This window comes from Mirounga angustirostris, unplaced genomic scaffold (genome assembly GCF_029215605.1).
Source record: "Mirounga angustirostris isolate CCGP_5_RB_7025 unplaced genomic scaffold, mMirAng1.0.hap1 SCAF_13, whole genome shotgun sequence".
Taxonomy (NCBI): domain Eukaryota; kingdom Metazoa; phylum Chordata; class Mammalia; order Carnivora; family Phocidae; genus Mirounga; species Mirounga angustirostris.
In genome coordinates, this window is record NW_026991721.1 from 40,469,801 (window position 1) to 40,491,373 (window position 21,573).

At 35.3% G+C, this 21,573-nt stretch overlaps 1 protein-coding gene and 1 pseudogene across 11 annotated transcripts in view; one reads left to right on the forward strand and one right to left on the reverse strand.

Annotated features, from left to right (window-relative positions):
- SOX6 (SRY-box transcription factor 6) overlaps positions 1 to 21,573 on the forward strand; it is a 606,783-nt gene that overhangs the window by 379,041 nt on the left and 206,169 nt on the right. The gene's annotated exons all lie outside the window — the stretch shown is intronic.
- Positions 1,767 to 2,167, reverse strand: LOC123857337 (phosphatidylinositol N-acetylglucosaminyltransferase subunit P-like; annotated as a pseudogene).

The window sequence follows — 21,573 nt, forward strand, 5'->3', positions numbered from 1 at the left end:
TTTCATGATACAATATAAAATAATCACATCCATTAATATCACATTTGTAAATTTGAAAACAATTTTATTATTGAAAACAAATACAATCAGTTGTTTTCCTTGAAGTGAAAAGACTCACTTCATACCATTTTTGAAAAAATGTCTTTTAAAAATCCAAGATATGGAAGCAACCCAAGTGTCTAATCATACATGAATGGATTAAGAAGATGTAGTATATACAATGGAATATTACCCAGCCACCACAAAAAAGAATGAAATCGTGCATCTTGTCATTTCCAACAACATGGATGGATCTAGAAGGTATAATGCTAAGTAAAATAAAGTCAGTCAGAGAAAGGCAAATAACCATATGATTTCAGTTATAGGTGGAATTTAAGAAACAACAAAAAAATACGAACAAAGAAAAAAGGAGACCAAAATCCAGACTCTTAACTATAGAGAACAAACTGGTGGTTGCCAGAGGGAGAGGGGATTGGTGAAATATGTGAAGGGGATTAAGAATACACTTAGTATGATGAGCACGGCTTAATGTGTAGAATTGTTGAATTATTATATTGTACACCTAAAACTAATATAACACTTATGTTAACTATACTTGAATTAAAAAAAAAAAACCCTATTTTGAATACCATTCTGTGCCTATCATTCATTCTGTCAAGTAAAAATGGTGTTCTATGGAAAAAGCCGTTAGTTTGGATCTTGAAGAATCACACAAATCCTTTTCGTCAAGAAAACTATTGTTACTTTGGTATGTAGCAGAAATACTTTATATATACTTAGAATTTGGTTACACATATTATAAAATGTACTCTAAGTTGAGATTTAATAAGATCAATATTTTTTTTTACTGTTTTATCAAGAATTTTTAGGTGAAACCGACATTTAAAAAAAATACATGTGCACTTGTTGTGATGAGCACTGGGTGTTATAATTAAGTGATGAATTCCTAATTCTACTCCTGAAACCAAAACTACATTATATGTTAACTAACTTAAATTTAAATACAATCTTGGAAGAAAAAAAAGATAAAAAGTACATGTGTGTGGTTACAAAGACTTCAGTGACTGCTAACTAGTACAATTCAGTGTCACTGGCTTGATTTATGATAAGGCACCAGTAATTTTACTTATCATTAGTTTTACACCTTTAGAGTAAATGTCAGTGCAGTGAAAAGACAAAAAGATCAGTAATATTCTAAATATATTTTTATAAATATAGCATTCATATAAAAGTGGACCCCGATGGTGGCCAAAATGCATTTTGAAAAGTATGAGTCAAGTGATAGATCTAAATATAATGGTAGTGAGGGGAATAAACATTCTCTTCCAAGAAAGTTAAATGTTTATTTTTTAAATCTTTAATTATTATTCAGATACACACAATTATTTAAAACATTAATTTAGAAGGAAACTAATTGCTTTAAATATCTTCTCACCTCAAATTCTATTCCCTTAACTTTCCTTAAGTGACCTTTAGTAGAAATTTTTTTCTTTATGTTGGGAAGAAATAACTTATAAACAATTATGTGCCCTTGAGTGAGAGATATTTTATTCTTTTTTTAATGCGTGATTTTATTTAGTCTGTCCATTAATAACTAATATTTTAGAACACTTAATGATATTAAGGGAACTCAACATAAGAGAAGTTCAACTTAATTTTTTTACCTTTCAATGTTAGGTATTAATAAGAAAGATAGTCAAAATAACTATGGTCAAAATTGTTATGTCAAAAACATAATAAATAGTTGGTGTTAGTCTACATAGAATTCAATTTTTGGTGTAAAGTTCTTTGACTGCAAGAAAGAACATTTGGTTTACTTCACTAATGAGAATATCTCTTAATGTTGGGATGGCCTCTTATTGGTATTTCTTCTGCTGTTGATTATTAGCATAGTTATCTGTGATTGTATGAATGGAGATGAGTGGAGATGTATTCATCCTGTTTATTTCAAATGATAGTACATAACCAATTACTGTAGTAATGAAGAGGTAGACAGGCCATGCAACTGCCCAATATTTTTGAGGCCAATAGATTTAGCCTATGGCGTTTAGTCAAGATTCAGGAATAAAAGCCCCATGAGATATAGTATGTAGCCAAATTGGGAGCTTAAGAAAAGAACAAAGCCATAAATTGTTCTTTTTGGCAATGGCGATGGTAAATTTTCCATTTTCCCTGTGGCTTTAGACAATCTTGTTGTACTGCAGCCAAGATGCCTGGAGAATGGGGCCTTTCACATACCTCCCCCCTCCATGGGTGTATGGTTACTGTAAATGTTGAGATACAAAATATCTCTTAATAATTCCAAGAATTGTATAGTATCACTTATCACTGTACATTATTGTACAATAGAATATAGAAGTATATAAAATTATAACATTAAATTCTCTTTGCTCTATCCTGCTAGCTTATTTTAATAATGGAATTTTTAAAATAAAAATATGTTATGCAGCTTGCTTTTTTTTCCTTTAATATAGATTTATCTCATTTTGGGGGATATAATTTTTGTCTGTTTTGCTCACTAATCTCCAGAATTTAGAACAGTGCATAGAAGATGCTCAGTAAACATTACTTTAAGAGCTGTCCGCAAAATATAGCCAGATCAACAAAGAATAATTTATCCATTCCTCTATTGATAAGCATTGGCTTGTTCCCAGCTCTCACTTTTAAAGTAACACTATAGTAGAAAAAATGGGGGGAAGAATGTTTCACGCAATATGAATAGCATGAGTAAGACCTGGAAATGTGAGAGTGAAATTACTTTTCTGCAGAATTTCATGTTTTTAGTGAAAATAATGTGTGCATGTGTATGTGCATTTGTGGTTAGGGTGGGCAGGTGTTAAAGTTGGACAGGAAAAATGAGAAATGAGGTTATATGGGCAAGTAAGTACAAGATCATGAAGGGGTATGTAAGCCATTTAAATAAGTCTGGACTTTATTAGTGGAGAACCATTGAAGAGTTTCACTAGGTGAGTGATAGGACCATGCCTGGATTTCCAACTTCCATCTTCATCCTTGTGGCTGTTGGAATAAAGTGGTATTTTGTAGTCAATGAAAATGTTTGATTTTAGAACTTTATTAAACATTTGGAATAAAATATATCATAATTCTGTATCATGTAACTTTTATTCACTGTTAGGATAGATTCTAAACTTTTTAAAAGATTTATTTATTTTAGAGAGGAAGAGCACGAGCAGGAGGGGCAAAGGGAGAGGGAGAGAGAGAGGGAGAAAGAATCTGAAGCAGACTCCATGCTGAGCATGGAGCCATCCCACGACCCTGAGATCACGACCTGAACCAAAACCAAGAGTTGGAAACCCAATCGACTGTGCCACCCAGGTGCCCCAGGATATTCTAAAATGGATTTTTAATATTGATATTATATGACTATATTGGCAAATATTTATTGAATGTTTACTATGTGAAAGCACTGTTCTAAGTGCCTCACGTCTATTAACTTGTGTTAACTCACTTGATCTATACAATACCCTGTTATTATTCCAATTTTATAAAATAGATCAATAAGATCAAAGTTACAGCACTAGAAAGTAGTGGAGTTGAGATTTAAAACTAGGCAATCTGGCTCCAGAGCCCATGCTCTTAAACATGTCACCATACTGCTTCCTAAATCGGATTATGCCTAAAATATATAAACAGAACCTGTGAACTTACATGTGAAACTGTGGTAAGTCGAAAATTAAGTTATATTTCCTCATTTACAGAATGATGTAAATTCAACTTAATGTATTCTGTTTTTATTCCAGTTTTTTCTTTTGTAAACATAAAGAGACAAAAATATATTTTGTGAATTAGTGAGTTTGCTGGCCAAACTAACACTAATTATTATGTCACATTTACAAGAAGGTGGTTTTCAAATTTGGTGAAGTTACTCTCAAAATTAACTAAAAAAAATCTCATCTGAAAAGTTAACACTGCATTGTATATCAATATATAATGTTAATCTAATGAGTATATATATATATATATGTTGTAGATCAAGAAGAGGCTGTAAAGCAACTATAGAGTCTATCTGGGGCCTTAGGGATTATAATCTTGAGACACAGAATCCACCAAAATTGAAAGTGTTCTTGGAGTTAGGAGGGAAGAATGCAGGTTTATAAAAGCAAAAACCATGAGGTTATATAACTTGTTTTGAAAGAATTATGATTGATGCTGGCAGAGTTTAAACTGACTATCTAATACACAGTTGGCTATTTAGATAAAAGGCGTTACATTATTTCTATTTCAGTTTAAGTTAGAAGGATGTGTTCAAGGAGGTCCTGGAGTTGCAAACAACAAATTGCAATTGACAAAAGTCAAAAGTTCATGGTGTTCTGACAGTTGAAACAGGAGATATGCATAAGTCCTACTTCCTTTTGACTTTTGACTCTATTTTGAGTGACTCTCTTAGCAATGTGTACTTCATTTTGAATCTTGTTTCATATGTATATGTATACAATATGTTTCCATTTATAGTTCTTGGTCACATAAATGATTTTTTCTCATGTTACCAAGAGATTAATGCTCTTTACAGATACAGGCAGGATTGAATGATTTTCATAAAACATTAAAATTGCGGAGAGAGTCTATACTCATGGAATATTTCTAGATTATAACCTATAACTAAAAGTGTCCTTGTAGATTATCTAATCCAACACCCTCATTTTACAGGTGGGGAAATAGAAGCCCAGAAAACTACTCTCACAAAGTGGCAAAACTAAAGCTAGAACCCAGATATTCAGATTTATATTCCAGTCACTTTCCATTATACCACTTCATAATCAAATATTTTTATATATTCTATTAGCTCTTATTATACACCATGCAAATTACAAGATGAGTGTCATACTATTTTTAAATTTTATTATTTTCTATTTCTGTCATTCTCTATATACTAGCAAATAATGAACTCTTACTAAATATATGCTTATGTGATTTATCTGACCTCAGCTTGAGAGTTTTATCTGTTAATCTTTATAACTGTCTGCATTTCTGTTATCCTACACTCCCAAAATGCCACTTTTTTGAAAAAGAGAGAGAGACAAACCAAGAAACAGACTCTTAACTATATAGAGAACAAACTGATAGTTACCAGAAGTGAGCTGGTTGGGGGGGATGGGTGAAATAGGTGATGGGGATTAAGGAGTGCACTTCTTGTGTTGAGCGTGGGTATTGTACCTAAGTGTTGAATCACTATATTGTACACCTGAAACAAATATTACACTGTATGTTAACTAGCTGGAATTTAAATAAAAACTAAATGAAAAAGGTATGTGCGGATTTTCAGCTGCACAGGGGGTTGGTGCCCCTAACCCGTGTTGTTCAAAGGATATGTGTAATATGTGATCATACTAGAGGAAAACATGCTAAATTTGCCAGTTAAAAACAGATTCAATTTAGATTGCCCCTTCAGATCTTTTTGTTCTGCTTATTTTTTCACAGTGTTATGCTGCTTTTATTTCACAACATTATCACATGGCATTTTTTCACTTTTAAATGGCTTTTCCTAATATTAGTTAAAAATCCAATTTGCCTCTGTGTAATCAGCACCTGAATATAGATAGACCTGTTCACTTTGTTGTTTCACTATAATTAGACTTTCCATTTGTTTTCAGTTTTTCACTATAACCAGTATTGTTTCAGTGAATATCTTTTAACATAATAATCTTTTAAAAAATTTTTATTGTTATGTTAATCACCATACATTACATCATTAGTTTTTGATGCAGCGTTCCATGATTCATTGTTTGTGCATAACACCCAGTGCTCCATGCAGAATGTGCCCTCCCCAATAGCCATCACATAGAATTTTACCCTTGAGAATGTAATTTCAAATAAAGAAAATCTTGTTAGAAATGAAAAAAATGAAATCACTTTTTCTGTTATGATGCCTTGTCTCCTGAGGAACTTAAGACTAGAGTTCTTTATATAGTTCTTGCTCTTATTTAAAGGAAATTAGGATCTGGAGAACCCCGCAGGTGCTCAGATTTTCAAATACATGGGCCAATGAAATACAAAGATTTGTGGCCTATAATATTGCAGTTGTTAAAATTGATCAGTGTTGGGCACTGAAATCTTTCCAAGTCCATATGTAACTTTTACCTATGAAAAATCCTGATTTGCTATTTCTGAAAAAGTATCAGTTGAACTCTGATTAATATCTTTAAACCAACACATATGAAAACTTGCATGCTGAGGTTCCAGAGTGAAAGTCTTGGTATCTTTGAACAAGTCGTGCTTCTTAAGATATTTACTTATTGATTGCTTCTGTCATTGACTAGCATTTCATTGTTAGATTACCTGATAGACTTGAGGAAGTGAAAATGCATTTAAATAAGAATATTGCTTTTTAAATGGATTGAGGAAAATGATTACTGAAATCAACTATCTTCCAAAAACAATTTAAAGTGGAATATTTCACTTGATTTTTTAAGAGGTGGCGTGTTACAGTGGAAGGAGTTCTGAGCTGAGGATCAGGACTTCTACATTCTAGTCTTAACTTGAATTACCTTTTTGACATCAGGCATATCACTTTCCCCTTCTGGCTTTCAGCTTCCTGATTTGTACAACTTGGGATTTGAATGACTTCTTCGATTCTTTACAGCATTGGTTTTCTGAGTTGTGGTTGTTTAAATAAGTATACTTTTAAAAAGGCATTTCAAGTTATTTAATAGATAAGATGAATTTTTGACAAATCATCTTCAGCTGTAGATTAATGATGGTAAAACCAGCAAAGGAAAATATGGGGGAACAAACTGGTTTGATTGGGAAAAATGTGAGATATGCTTTCTTTCTTCCACAATGCTCTCTTTTTCCCCTTAAAAAGCTCAGATAGGCAGTAAGCTTTGTAACAAGTGTTTGCTTATGTTCAAATTGGGAAATACATTTGGAGCCATATACATATACACCTACCCGCCCCCCCCCCCCCCGCCTTCTTCCAGTTTTCCTGTTTTCCAGTGTATGGGATCAAAACTTGGGACTTCAGGCTAGGGAAAATAAGCACAATGTTACTTCAATGCTAACTATAGCTGTGAAACTTCAAGATAAAATGTATTCTCAGAATATCAGTCTAGAAGAACTGGCTGTTTTGAAGTGGAAAGTAAATAGGTTTGAAGTTAGGGTTTGAGATCTGGCTGTGTGATTTTAAGTAAATCTTGTGTCCTCTCTTTTTCTTCATTTGTAAATTGGTGATGGACGATAATGATAGCTGTCTTACTAGGTGGTTTTAAGGTTCAAAAAACCTAAAGTATGTGACAGCACTTTCTAGTACATTTTTAGTTGTTTAAATTTTTATTATATCTAACTTATTTTCATGTATAGATTAGCTGAAACAATGTTATCATTCATGTCTACTCACCTTATACAAACTAAATACCTAATAATTTTATATATCCATTTTGGACAATTAGCTTTTAGGCTAAGTAAGGCCATTTTTATGATAGACTTGTATCACTTTACTAACTTGAATAGAAAGAAGGTTAAAATGAGTAGCCTAATACTGAATAATTCTGTACTGTATATTTTTATCTTGGTAGAGTTACTAACCTAGTAGAATTTCTCCCATGCTTTTTATTTTATAATGATAATGAAATGAATGATAGTAATAATTATATCACCTCACTCCTGCTGATGATCTCTGCCTTGTATTTCTTGGGTTGCCAGAGTAAACTCTTACTTAGTAGCTCTTTCCAAGTAGTCTAAGCTGCTGTTGATTATTCAGTTCATTTGAACAAATGGAGGGAACAAAAGAGTGTGTTTAGTCAACTCTTGATCACCTGAGCTCTCAGTTGCACAGATAATTCCAAACAGCAGCTACTTCACATGTTTACAGTTAGCTCATGAATGGATTTAAGAGTTTACATTTAAATATAAGCATGTCTGATAATCTGGGGACTCACTTGTCTTTGGCTTGTCACAATGATAATTAAAACTTGGAAGTGTTTTCCCTGAATCTAAAGTATCTTTTATTGCCTAGAATACATTGGCCCAAGACTTTAACTTGTGAATCTTCTTGGAAGAGTCTTGTTTATTTGTTTCTTTCATCACTTTGGCACACAAAAAACTGATAAATGCTCCAGTCACTTTTGTTCCTTTTTTTTTTTTTTCCTGGTCTGAGTAGGCAAATCCACTCTTTGCTTAAAGGAAGATGTTGGGAAACTAAATTTTTAGGCCATTTATTATTGAACTGAATTTGGTTCCAAATTCACACAAATACCTATTTAGTTATATTGGAATTGTATAGTGGCATTGCCTTTGGATCTACACAGTTTTGAAATTTCTTAATTGATGTTCACTTTCATATTTTAGACTTTTTTCCTTAAACAAACAAACAAACAAATGTATTTCTGCTGCCTCTTGTGTACCTTTTACAACTGTGAAGTAACAGTGTTACATCTTAACTCAGGTATCCCTATAAATATAGCAGTGCCTAAAAAATTCCAGGAATGACAGAATTCTTTTTCCCAAATCACATTTAGTAGGTTTTCTTGTATTTTGGTGTTTGTTTGTTTTCCCAGTGCCTTTTTAATCTTTACTTGATTTAGATCCTTCAGTATTTTTTTAAAAGATTTTATTTGCTTATTTTAGAGAGAGAGATAGAAAGAGAGAGAGAGGAGGAGCAGAGCGAGAGGGATAAACAGACTCCATGCTGAGTGCAGAGCCTGATGTGGGGCTCAGTCCCAGGACTCTGGGATCATGACCTGAGCCAAAATCAACTGACTGAGCCACCCAGACATCCCTAGATCCTTCAGTTTTTAACTTACTGATGGTCCATATAATTAACTATATAAAATAGGAATTGTATTTCATTTAGAACCTTTCAGTTCCACTATGCTTGGTAATGTCTGTTTAGAACTGCCTGTGTGTAAGCTTGGAAATACAGTTTAGGACTCAAAAGTAGCTCGGTGTTGGAGGTATAGGTGGTTCCTTTTCATACTCCTATTAATATAATTTGGGAATTACTTATTTTTCTATATTAGGAAGAAATTTGGTAAACAATGTTGCTGGGGATTTCCTAGAAACTTAACTATAAATTCTCTGGAATAATTGTAGGCATGTAGATTTTCTAATACTGTTTTGTAGAACTGGGGAAATTCTTTTCCCATAGAATTTACTCAAAGGCCATTGACTCTGTGGCTTTTATTGAATATAAATCTGGTATAGATTTCCAAAAATTTGGCTGAATTTTCAACTTAAAATAAAGCGGGAAAGTTTTGTTTTACTGTCTTAATGCTAGACAGGACTTTCCATTAATTTTGCTTTAAAATAATTTTCATTATTTCTTCATTAGATATAACCCAAGGCCTTAGAATCTTCAGAAGCAAATATAAGTTTTTCATTGATTCATGTGTTTATATATTTATCATATGAAAAAAGAACATGTGCTTAATAAAATTTATGATGATATAATGCTGTAAGATTTATACATTTTAATATTCTCATCTTTTTTTAGATGGACATTTTTGTATTGGTTAGTTAATTACTAAGTAAAATTATAAGTTTGTCTCTTCTAAAATGAGAAAAATTAGCATGACCTTATATCTCCTTAATTGGGAATTACATTTCATGGAGAATTGATTGACTATTTCTATGAATGTTGTATTAAAAATTTCTCTTCAAAATACTTGGCAAATAAGGAGCATTTGTACAAGCTTTATGAAACTAAGATTACATTGTTATGTTTACTCTAGATGAAGGGTCTATTATATCTTTATTTGTTTATTTTGAATTTCTACATGTATTCAAAAGTGATGAATTGAGCCTAATTATTCTATAGAATTGCATCATCCATATTTCAGGCTTACCAACAACATAAAATTCCATATTTTATGGAATTTTCATTAAGTTTATCAACTCTAGGGTTCTATTTACATAACATTATTTAGAAACTGACATTAAGTGACAATAAGTTATGACTATGTTTGAGCTTATCTGGGATTGCCTGGTTTACACCTGTGTTCTTGATGTACTCATTCACAGTGCCTGCATTCATTTAAGAAATGTCCTCATTTGGATGATGAATTATCTGAATTAATTCACATAATAGAATTCCTTTCCACAAGTATTTGTTGAAGACTTACTATGTGTCTGGAACTGTTTTAGGTGCTGGGGAAATAGCTAGTAGTAAACAAATTAAAAGACAAATGACATTATCAAGTAACTCAGAAGATTATGTCTGTTATTGCCAAAAAAGCGACCAGGTAAATTGTCTTTGTCATTGAACACAACAAAAATAAAATATGCCATTTGTGCATAATAATTGACTACCACTGGAATCACAGCACTTTAAATAGACAGAAAGACAATGCAATATCACCTCACACCTGTCAGAATGGCTAAACTCAACAACACAAGAAACAACGGGTGTTACTGGACCAAATGGACTTCACAGACATATTCAGAACATTCCACCCCAAAGCAACGGAATACACATTCTTCTCTAGTGCCCATGGAACATTCTCCAGAATAGATCACATCCTAGGTCATAAATCAGGTCTCAACTGGTATCAAAAGATTGGGATCATTCCCTGCCTATTTTCAGACCACAATGCTTTGAAACTAGAACTCAATCACAAGAGGAAAGTCGGAAAGAGCTCAAATACATGGAGGCTAAAGAGCATCCTACTGAAGAATGAATGGGTCAACCAGGAAATTAAAGAAGAATTAAAAAAATACATGGAAACCAATGAAAATGAAAACACAACTGTTCAAAATCTTTGGGATGCAGCAAAGGCAGTCCTAAGAGGAAAGTATATAGCAATACAAGCCTTTCTCAAGAAACAAGAAATGTCTCAAGTACACAACCTAACCCACCACCTAAAGGAGCTGGAGAAAGAACAGCAAATAAAGCCTAAACCCAGCAGGAGAAGAGAAATCATAAAGATCAGAGCAGAAATCAATGAAATAGAAACTAAAAGAACAGTAGAACAGATCAACGAAACTAGGAGCTGGTTCTTTGAAAGAATTAACAAGATTGATAAACCCCTGGCCAGACTTATCAAAAAGAGAAGAGAAATGACCCAAATCAACAAAATCATGAATGAAAGAGGAGAGATCACAACCAACACCAAAGAAATACAAACAATTATAAGAACATATTATGAGCAACTCTATGCCAGCAAATTAGATAACCTGGAAGAAATGGAGGCATTCCTAGAGATGTATCAACTACCAAAACTGAACCAGGATGAAATAGAAAACCTGAACAGACCTATAACCACTAAGGAAATTGAAGCAGTCATCAAAAATCTCCCAAAAAACAAAAGCCCAGGGCCAGATGGCTTCCCAGGGGAATTCTACCAAACATTTCAAGAAGAATTAATACCTATTCTTCTGAAACTGTTCCAAAAAAATAGAAATGGAAGGAAAACTTCCAAACTCGTTTTATAAGGCCACCATTACCTTGATCCCAAAACCAGACAAAGACCCCATCAAAAAGGAGAATTACAGACCAATATCCCTGATGAACATGGATGCAAAAATTCTCACCAAAATACTAGCCAATAGGATCCAACAGTACATTAAAAGGATTATTCACCATGACCAAGTGGGATTTATCCCTGGGTTGCAAGGTTGGTTCAACATCTGCAAATCAATCAATGTGATACAATACATTAACAAAAGAAAGAACAAGAATCATATGATCCTCTCAATAGATGCAGAAAAAGCTTTTGACAAAGTACAGCATCCTTTCTTGATCAAAACTCTTCAGAGTATAGGGATCGAGGGTACACACCTCAATATCATAAAAGCCATCTATGAAAAACCTACAGCGAATATCATTTCTCAATGGGGAAAAACTGAGAGCTTTCCCCCTAAGGTCAGGAACGCGGCAGGGATGTCCACTATCACCACTGCTATTCAACATAGTATTGGAAGTCCTAGCCACAGCAATCAGACAACAAAAAGAAATCAAAGGCATCCAAATTGGCAAAGAAGAAGTCAAACTCTCACTCTTTGCAGATGATATGATACTTTATGTGGAAAACCCAAAAGACTCCACCCCAAAATTGCTAGAACTCATACAGGAATTCAGTAAAGTGGCAGGATATAAAATCAATGCACAGAAGTCAGTGGCATTCCTATACACCAACAACAAGACAGAAGAAAGAGAAATTAAGGAGTCGATCCCATTTACAATTGCACCCAAAACCATAAGATACCTAGGAATAAATCTAACCAAAGAGACAAAGGATCTTTACTCAGAAAACTATAAAATACTCATGAAAGAAATTGAGGAAGACACAAAGAAATGGAAAAACGTTCCATGCTCATGGATTGGAAGAACAAATATTGTGAAGATGTCAATGCTACCTAGAGCAATCTACACATTCAATGCAATCCCCATCAAAATACCATCCACTTTTTTCAAAGAAATGGAACAAATAATCCTAAAATTTGTATGGAACCAGAAAAGACCCCGCATAGCCAGAGGAATGTTGAAAAAGAAAAGCAAAGCCGGCGGCATCACAATTCCGGACTTCCAGCTCTATTACAAAGCTGTCATCATCAAGACAGCATGGTACTGGCACAAAAACAGACACATAGATCAATGGAACAGAATAGAGAGCCCAGAAATGGACCCTCAACTCTATGGTCAACTAATCTTCGACAAAGCAGGAAAGAATGTCCAATGGAACAAAGACAGTCTCTTCAACAAATGGTGTTGGGAAAATTGGATAGCCACATGCAGAAGAATGAAACTGGACCATTTCCTTACACCACACAAAAAAATAGACTCCAAATGGTTGAAAGACCTCAATGTGAGACAGGAGTCCATCAAAATCCTAAAGGAGAACACAGGCAGCAACCTCTTTGACCTCAGCCGAAGCAACTTCTTCCTAGAAACAACGCCAAAGGCAAGGGAAGCAAGGGCAAAAATGAACTATTAGGACTTCATCAAGATAAAAAGCTTTTGCACAGCAAAGGAAACAGTCAACAAAACCAAAAGACAACCGACAGAATGGGAGAAGATATTTGCAAATGACATATCAGATAAAGGGCTAGTATCCAAAATCTATAAAGAACTGATCAAACTCAACACCCAAAGAACAAAGAATCCAATCAAGAAATGGGCAGAAGGCATGAACAGACATTTTTCCAAAGAAGACATCCAAATGGCCAACAGACACATGAAAAAGTGCTCAATATCGCTCGGCATTAGGGAAATCCAAATCAAAGCCTCAATGAGATACCACCTGACACCAGTCAGAATGGCTAAAATGAACAAGTCAGGAAACGACAGATGTTTGCGGGGATGCGGAGAAAGGGGAACCCTCCTACACTGTTGGTGGGAATGCAAGCTGATGCAGCCACTCTGGAAAACTGTATGGAGGTTCCTCAAAAACTTGAAAATAGAGCTACCATATGATCCAGCAATTGCACTACTGGGTATTTACCCCAAAGATACAAAAGTAGGGATCTGAAGGGGTACGTGCACCCCGATGTTTATAGCAGCAATGTCCACAATAGCCAAACTGTGGAAAGAGCCAAGATGTCCATCGACAGATGAATGGATAAAGAAGATGTGGTGTATATATATACAATGGAATATTATGCAGCCATCAAAAGGAATGAGATCTTGCCATTTGCAACGACGTGGATGGAACTGGAGGGTATTATGTTGAGTGAAATAAGTCAAACAGAGAAAGACATGTATCATATGATCTCACTGATATGAGGAATTCTTAATTGCAGGAAACAAACTGAGGGTTGCTGGAGTGGGGGGTGGGGTGGGAGGGATGGGGTGACTGAGTCATAGACACTGGGGAGGGTATGTGCTCTGGTAAGCGCTGTGAATTGTGCAAGACTGTTGAATCTCAGATCTGTACCTCTGAAACAAATAATGCAATATATGTTAAGGAAAAAAAAGAAGAAGGTAGTGGGAGGGGAAGAATGAAGCAGGGGAAATCGGAGGGGTAGACGAACCATGAGAGACGATGGACTCTGAAAAACAAACTGAGGGTTCTAGAGGGGAGGGGGGTGGGAGGATGGGTTAGCCTGGTGGTGGGTATTGAGGAGGGCACGTTCTGCATGGAGCACTGGGTGTTATGCACAAACAATGAATCATGGAACACTTCATCTAAAACTAATGATGTAATGTATGGGGATTAACATAAGAATAAAAAAAATAAATTAAAAAAAAAAAGAAACAACGGGTGTTGGTGAGGATGTGGAACCCTCTTGCACTGTTGGTGGGAATGCAAGCTGGTGCAGCCACTCTGGAAAACAATGTGGAGGTTCCTCAAAAAGTTAAAAATAGAACTACCCTATGATCCAGCAATTGCACTACTAGGTATTTACCCAAAGAATACAAAAATACTAATTCAAAGGGACACATGCACCCCAGTGCAGAATTATCTACAGTAGCCAAATTATGGAAATAGCCCAAGTGTCCATCGACTGATGAATGCCTAAGAAGATGTGGTATATACAAATACAATGGAATATTACTTAGCCATTAAAAAGAAAGAAAGCTGGCCATTTGCAATGATGTGGATGGAACTAGAGGGTATTATGCTAAGTGAAATAAGTCAGTCAGAGAAAGACAAATACCATGATTTCACTTATATGTGGAATTTAAGAAACAAAACAGATGAACATAGGGAAGGGAAGGAAAATAAAATAAGATAAAAAGAGAAAGGGAGGCAAGCCATAAGAGACTCTTAACTATAGGAAACAAACTGAGGGTTGCTGGAGGGGATGTGGGTACAGGGATGGGGTAACTGGGACTTGGGCATTAAGGAGGGCACTTGATGGAAAGAGCACTGGGTGTTATATGCAACTGATGAATCACTAAGTTCTACCCCTGAAACTAATAATAAACTATATGCTAACTAAATTGATATTTATCTATTTATTTATTTATTAAAACTTTTTTTTAAAAGATTTTATTTATTTATTTGACAGAGAGAGACACAGTGAGAGAGGGAACACAAGCAGGGAGAGTGGGAGAGGGAGAAGCAGGCTTCCGGCTGAGCAGGGAGCCTGATGCGGGGCTCGATCCCAGGACCCTGGGATCATGACCTGAGCCAAAGGCAGATGCTTAACGACTGAGCCACCCAGGCGCCCCCTAAATTGATTTTTAAATAAAAAATTTTAAAAAATAGGTGATGGGGATTAAGGAGTGACTTATGATGAGCACCAGGTGTTGTGTGGAAGTTTTGAATCACTATATTGTACACCTGAAACTAATATTACACTGTATGTTAACTGGAATTTGAATAAAAACTTTAAAAAGAAAAAAATTAGGTTAGGAGCAAAATAAATAAATATTTAAACAGAAAGGAACCTATCAACATTTTTAAAAGAGATTAGAGATATGCTATCCATGTGTCAATCAGATGTGTCAGGTAAGAATGTGTTGTTTTTATAAAGTCAATGAATAGTTAAAATTTCTCAACCTTGTTTTAAACTTGTAGGTGTAGGAGAAACAAAACAACCTTGTTTTAAACTTGTAGGTGTAGGTATAAACAATACCCATTTAACTTAATTATAGTTGTTTTTGACAAGTAGAACAGAAATCTCAAATGAGGTTGCTTGTAGTTTGTTAAAGCTTATTAGTACACTTCTTATTTTCTTAAACAATCTATAGATGGTGAATCAGCGAAACAAAATCTTTTTGGCTAGTGTAGGTATAAAAATATAGTGTGAGAAAGCTGGGTAGGAGGCATAGACTTTAAAATGTTGCATGACACTGATTTGGATCAGTCTATAGTGATATAGTCAGGGTCATTCTTCCCACTGAATTTTGAAATTCAACCAAAGAATGGATTTTGTCCATTAAAGAGTATACTTTTTAAAAACATTCCTCTAAAAAAGCTTTGGTGGCATAAGGACAGCTGAATGAGTTGGCTAATCAACTGTATGTAACTCTTTTGGCAGTTCTTTCTTTTGGCAATTAAGAATTAGAACCTGTTCTCTGATTACCGTGTCTTGGCATATAATTCAATGTTATTGGAAGAAGGTGGTGTTAGAAAGGGTTAATACAATAATGTAAGTCCCTCTGAACTGTTTCCTATATAATTGCTTATATAATTTATGTGGTCTTTCAGTTGATTCTATCTTCTAAGTTATAGTTGGTGTTCAGAGAAGTGTTGAAATTTTTTTTTATACAATTTGAAATTTAATTTCTAGGTGTAACATCTTCTGAGTATTTTCTTTTCTTTTAAAGATTTATTTATTTTATTTTATTATTTTTAAAATACATTTTTAGGGCGCCTGGGTGGCTCAGTCATTAAGCGTCTGCCTTCGGCTCAGGTCGTGATCCCGGGGTCCTGGGATCGAGTCCCGCATCGGGCTCCCTGCTCGGCCGGAGGCTCGCTTCTCCCTCTCCCACTCCCCCTGCTTGTGTTCCTGCTCTCGCTATCTCTCTGTCAAATAAATAAATAAATAAAATCTTAAAAAAAAAAAAATAAAATATATTTTTTAAAGTTTTATTTATATGAGAGAGAGGGGGGAGGGGTAGAAGGAGAGGGAGAGAGAGAATCTTAGGCAGACTCCCCGCTGAGTGCAGCCCAAAGCGGGGCTTCGTCTCATAAGTCTGAGGTCATGACCTGAGCTAGATGCTTAACTGACTGAGCCACCCAGGCGCCCCCTGAGTAGAGAATTTTCAAATCTATCTATGTAGATTCAGTCCTCTTAGTCATTAGATTTTATTTATTATTTACAAGATTTTAAATAACATTACCTTGTCATTGTCCTAAATATAGTTTGCCTTTTAATACCATTATATCTATCAACAAAGTATTTAACTTTTAAAAAAATGCAGAAGGACTTCATGAAGACTGTGTGAAGTCATTGTCTTAAACTCCTCGTCTTTTCTTTCCTTTTTTTCCCCCAGAAACTTTTGTGGTTTATTGGAAAGAGCTTGGGCTTGGGGATCAGATCTTCTGGCTTAGAATCATGGCTCTATTGGTTACAAGCTATGTTATCTTCGACATATTTTAACCTTATTTGCCTCATTTTCCCATGTTTGTTGAAACAGATAAAAATGCTAAGTACTAACCCTAGTGCATAGGAAGTATTTGGACCATCATATGTGCTCAAAAAAATGTTTATAGAATCTGAATCTACATTTCTTTAGTTTTTCAAATTTTATTATTTATCTCTTTTAATTGGATTTGGTTTTCTACTGCTTACATAGCAATGAAGATGGTCCTTAAGTTCAGGGGGTTAACAGTGGTAACTAACTGGAAGCAACTCAGATAAGGCTGAAATATTGCTGAAGTCTAGAGCAATTCCATCTGGTTTGTTAATTGCTGTGGCTGCCTATCTCTAACTATTCTGGGAACTAACAATTTAGATAGAGTTGGTTAGGAGTTCACTTCAACTTTACTCAGCACAAAATAAGTGGTAGGCACCATAGTTAAGATCTGTGCTTTGTCATAGAGATGAATATGACACACAGCCTGCCCTTCAGCAGCAGTCAGGTAAGAAGTACCCATTGTGGCCTATCATTTGCTCTTCCTCCCCACCCCTTTCCCAAATAGAATTAGGAGTAGCACTAACATTCTTATCTAATTCAGAGGTTTTAAACCTGGTTGTATTAAACAAAGTCCAACAGGGAGGATGGGCTTGAGATCTGTGTGTTTGCAGAGCCCATTACCTCTGCAATTCCTCTGCGACTGCTGATGTTATAACGTCTTGTACAAGCAAAGTTCTTTTAAAGTATCACCCTTAAATGCAATGATTGCAATCATCTTGATGCCTTTTCAGACGTTTGTCTCTTTAAAAGGTGGCATCCAGCACTGCTGAGGTTATTTATTAGCACTATCCCATTGACTGTGATATTCTATTCCTCATGAGGTTAAAATATTAATGTATTTTTACCTTCTTGCCTCTGGATCAAATGGCCAGGTTTTGTCTTCAAGTTAAAAAATTAGAAATCCTTATTTTTTTTAAAAAGATTTTATTTATTTATTTATTTATTTATTTATTTATTTATTTATTTATTTATTTGAGAGAGGAGAGAGAGAAACGGCATGAGAGGGGAGAGGGTCAGAGGGAGAAGCAGGCTCCCCGCTAAGCTGGGAACCCGATGTGGGACTCGATCCCAGGACTCTGGGATCATGACCTGAGCCGAAGGCAGTCGCTTAACCAACTGAGCCACCCAGTGCCCCAGAAATCCTTATTTTTTATTCATATGATAATTGTAAAATCATAAATGTTTTAAAGTTACATTAAAAAGTGATTTTTATAAATTTCTTTTAAAATTCCATTTGTAACCTGCAATTATTGTTTGAAGTGATCCTCTTTTAAAACCTTGAATCATGCTTTTCTATGCATTTGTAAGAGAATGTCCCAGTATGAGAATAGGACATCCTATTTGTGACTATACTGGCTTTTGTTTATAGGCTGAACAAACATACATTGACTTTTAATTTAATTTTTAAAAGAAAAGGGCTTAAAAAATGTTTAGAAATACTTTGTTCATGTTTACCTTAGCGTGTTAAAGATCATCCTGTGGTGGGACACCCTTGATCATTTCTGGGACGAGATTTTAAATTGTCTTCCTTTCTTTGGTATTCCTTAATTTTTGTGCCCTGAATTTTATGGATTTTACATGGGAAACATTAGATAACCTTCAAAAAAGTTTTCTGAACGTAATGTGTTTTTATAAGATGAGGATAGCACCTATTGTACCAGAAATCAATGTTAAAGTCAAAATTGAGAATGAACAGAATTTGCTACTCATCCTGCTGTATTCAGCTATGAAAGAACAATCAAAGAAACCGTGATTTCAGAATCAGTATGAAATTTCCATTTCCATTTTCCCTCTACAAACACACCATCTGAGTTTGTAATGGGTGGAATCTATATTACTGGCCAGTTTTCTGATCAGATACTCAGTACCATAATCTGGGAATCTGTGAACTATCTGTGACTATGTAAAAATACCAATAAGCAATCTCTTTTTGTTGTTGTTTCAGTTTGTTTTAATGTAAAGTTTTTAGTAAACCTTCCCATTACAGTCTTAGCCCTAGCAACAGCCAGGTCCACTGGGATGTCCTGATACCTACAGACGATACGGGGGAAAAAAGGTGGTCTGGACTGGGCTCTCTAGATTGCTGATCAAGTAATTAGGGGCAGACCTGAGCTGGGGGATTTAAGGAGGAGCCAAAAAGGCCACTAAAAGCCAGAGAACCAACCAAATCAATCTTTTGGGGAAAACTAAAGTTCTAAAATTTGAGAGTTCAGTTTCACATACTAGGTCTGGTGGAGTTTAAACAGGAATCCAGATGGGGAGATCTCAACACCAGGAATTTAGAATTTGGAGGAAATACGATTAGATGGAGAAAAAGAGAGAGTAGGAGAGTGAGGGATTGGATTAGTAACGGAAAGCAACTACAGACAATGGTAGATATTTGTATCTTATGCTGAAAGATCAAAAGAGCTTTGTGCTAGTGGGTTGAGCTATTTTAAAGAACAAAAGGTATCCTAGATCCTTCCCTAGGTAAATTCTTTCATTTTAGTAAGGACCTCAGGAAACATTGTATTAAAAAAACCCAAAAAACAAAAAACAACAACAACGATAAAAACTTAAAAAGAATTTCAGCTACTTTGGGTGAAGTTGTTTTGAGAAGGTGGATTATGTTAGGAGTACTATTCTCCATTTATCATACGGTTAAGAGGACAGAGTCTCGGGCCCACCTGCCTGATTTTGAATCTTAGACATATGATTTAATAGCTTAGGACTTGGGCAAATTGCTTGACCTTATTATGCTTCAGTTCCCTCATCTTTAACATGGAGATAACAATATGACGTACTGCATAGGATTGTTGTGAGGAATCAGTGAGTTGCTATATATATATATATATATATATATATATATATATATGAAGCCCTTCCTAACACAAAGCAATTCTATGTAAGTTTAAGCAATTATTATTGTGCAATGAGGCATACTGGGCTAAGCCAAGGATTCCCTTGATCTACACTAGGCAAGTTGTACATACACGCTGGAAATGGGCAAGGATATGGTGTGTTTGTATGGGCAGCTGTGCTAAGCCTTGGTTGTATCAGAGAGATTCCTCAGTCCTTGCTAGGAACACTTCCTAGACTTCTCCAAGTGACTTCCTCTTGGCTAGCACCTCACCGTCTCACTCTGCAGCCACACTGCACCTCAAGGCAGCACACTTGATGTGTGCAGATATTTGAATGTATTTCTCAGCCTTTCATCGGTGTTGTAAATTTTGTATCTGGAATGTTTGGGAATGCTATGGTCTGCATAATCTTTGTATTTGGCCTTGGAACCAGGAGGCCATATGCTTGTTGAGGAGCGAGGGTTTGGGGAATAAAACATAGCAGAGGATCTTAACTGCCAGGCTGGGTGCTAATTTCTTGAGTAACTCCAGGCATATCACTTAAGTCAAATATATTTTTAAATCTATAAGTTGTCAAGGTTCAGTTTACTCACCTCTTTGGTTGTCTAATTGCCTAGCCTAGCTTTTGAACTTATTTTTGTAAACAAAGCCTTACTGAGAAATTGGATATTTCTAAGCCTTCTGTGGCATTAAAATTCTAGGTCCCTTAGAGCATTATTCCTAACTTTTAGGAATTTCCTGCTATGTATTCTAACTCTGAGGTGAGGGAAGATACCTCTTCCTTCACCTCCAGACTTCCTTGGATTAGGAATCAGAAGACCTGAATTAATATCCAATCTAATGCCCTCACTTGGTCAGGTTTCTTTACTTTTTGAAAGCTTGGTTTTTCATCTGTGAAATGGAAGTAACAATGAAACATTTAAGAAGAGGATTAAATAAGATAACACATAAATTCTTATTTAAGACAATATTTTGTTAAATAAGATCTGTTTTTCTTAATCTTTCCTTTCCTGTCTCCTAATTCTGGTGGAGCTTCTCGAGAAAGAACCAATCCTATACAGCAATTATTGAAACAAATTCTTTTGAGTTTTTTTTTTTCTTTCCCTAAAGGACCAAAGAATTCCATGTTTCTGAAAGGCCAGAAATTACTGTTTTTCTGTGTGAATTGTGGAGATGTAGCCACTGACCAATTACCATCCATAGAGAACAGTAATGTAAAGGCAGCCTGTCTTATACCGAAGGAGGGATGTTTCAGGATACCTTCATTTCTGGGTCCCAAAAGGATGGGCTAATAAAGCACAATGGGCTGAAGGCCCAGCTGTGAGGTTAGGAGCCTAGATGGCAGAATTCCATGGATTATTCTTGCTCTTTTGGGATCTGCAACATGAATAGACCTCAGTTGATCCAGGAATAGACTTCCTTTTGCAGCTAGAGAAAGAGGAAGCTGAAGGAGAGGTGAGTGTGCCTGGAATAGACAGGGGAGTTTGATCTTAATTTAGGGAGTTCCTGGGTATTCTTGTCTTGTTTGTACACAATAGCTTTTAATGACTTTTTAAATGAGAGTTGTTTACATTTTAGGAAGGAAATTCTCATACATTTGGTGAAAAAAAAAAAACCCAAAAACAAACAAAAAAACCAACAACCCAGAAACAACCAAAAACAGCCTGTACCTCAGTCTATGAGCCACATTTCCTGTGGAGTGGTCCCTAAGTGATTCCTAAGAGCACAATTGCTGCCTTTATTTAACTTTTT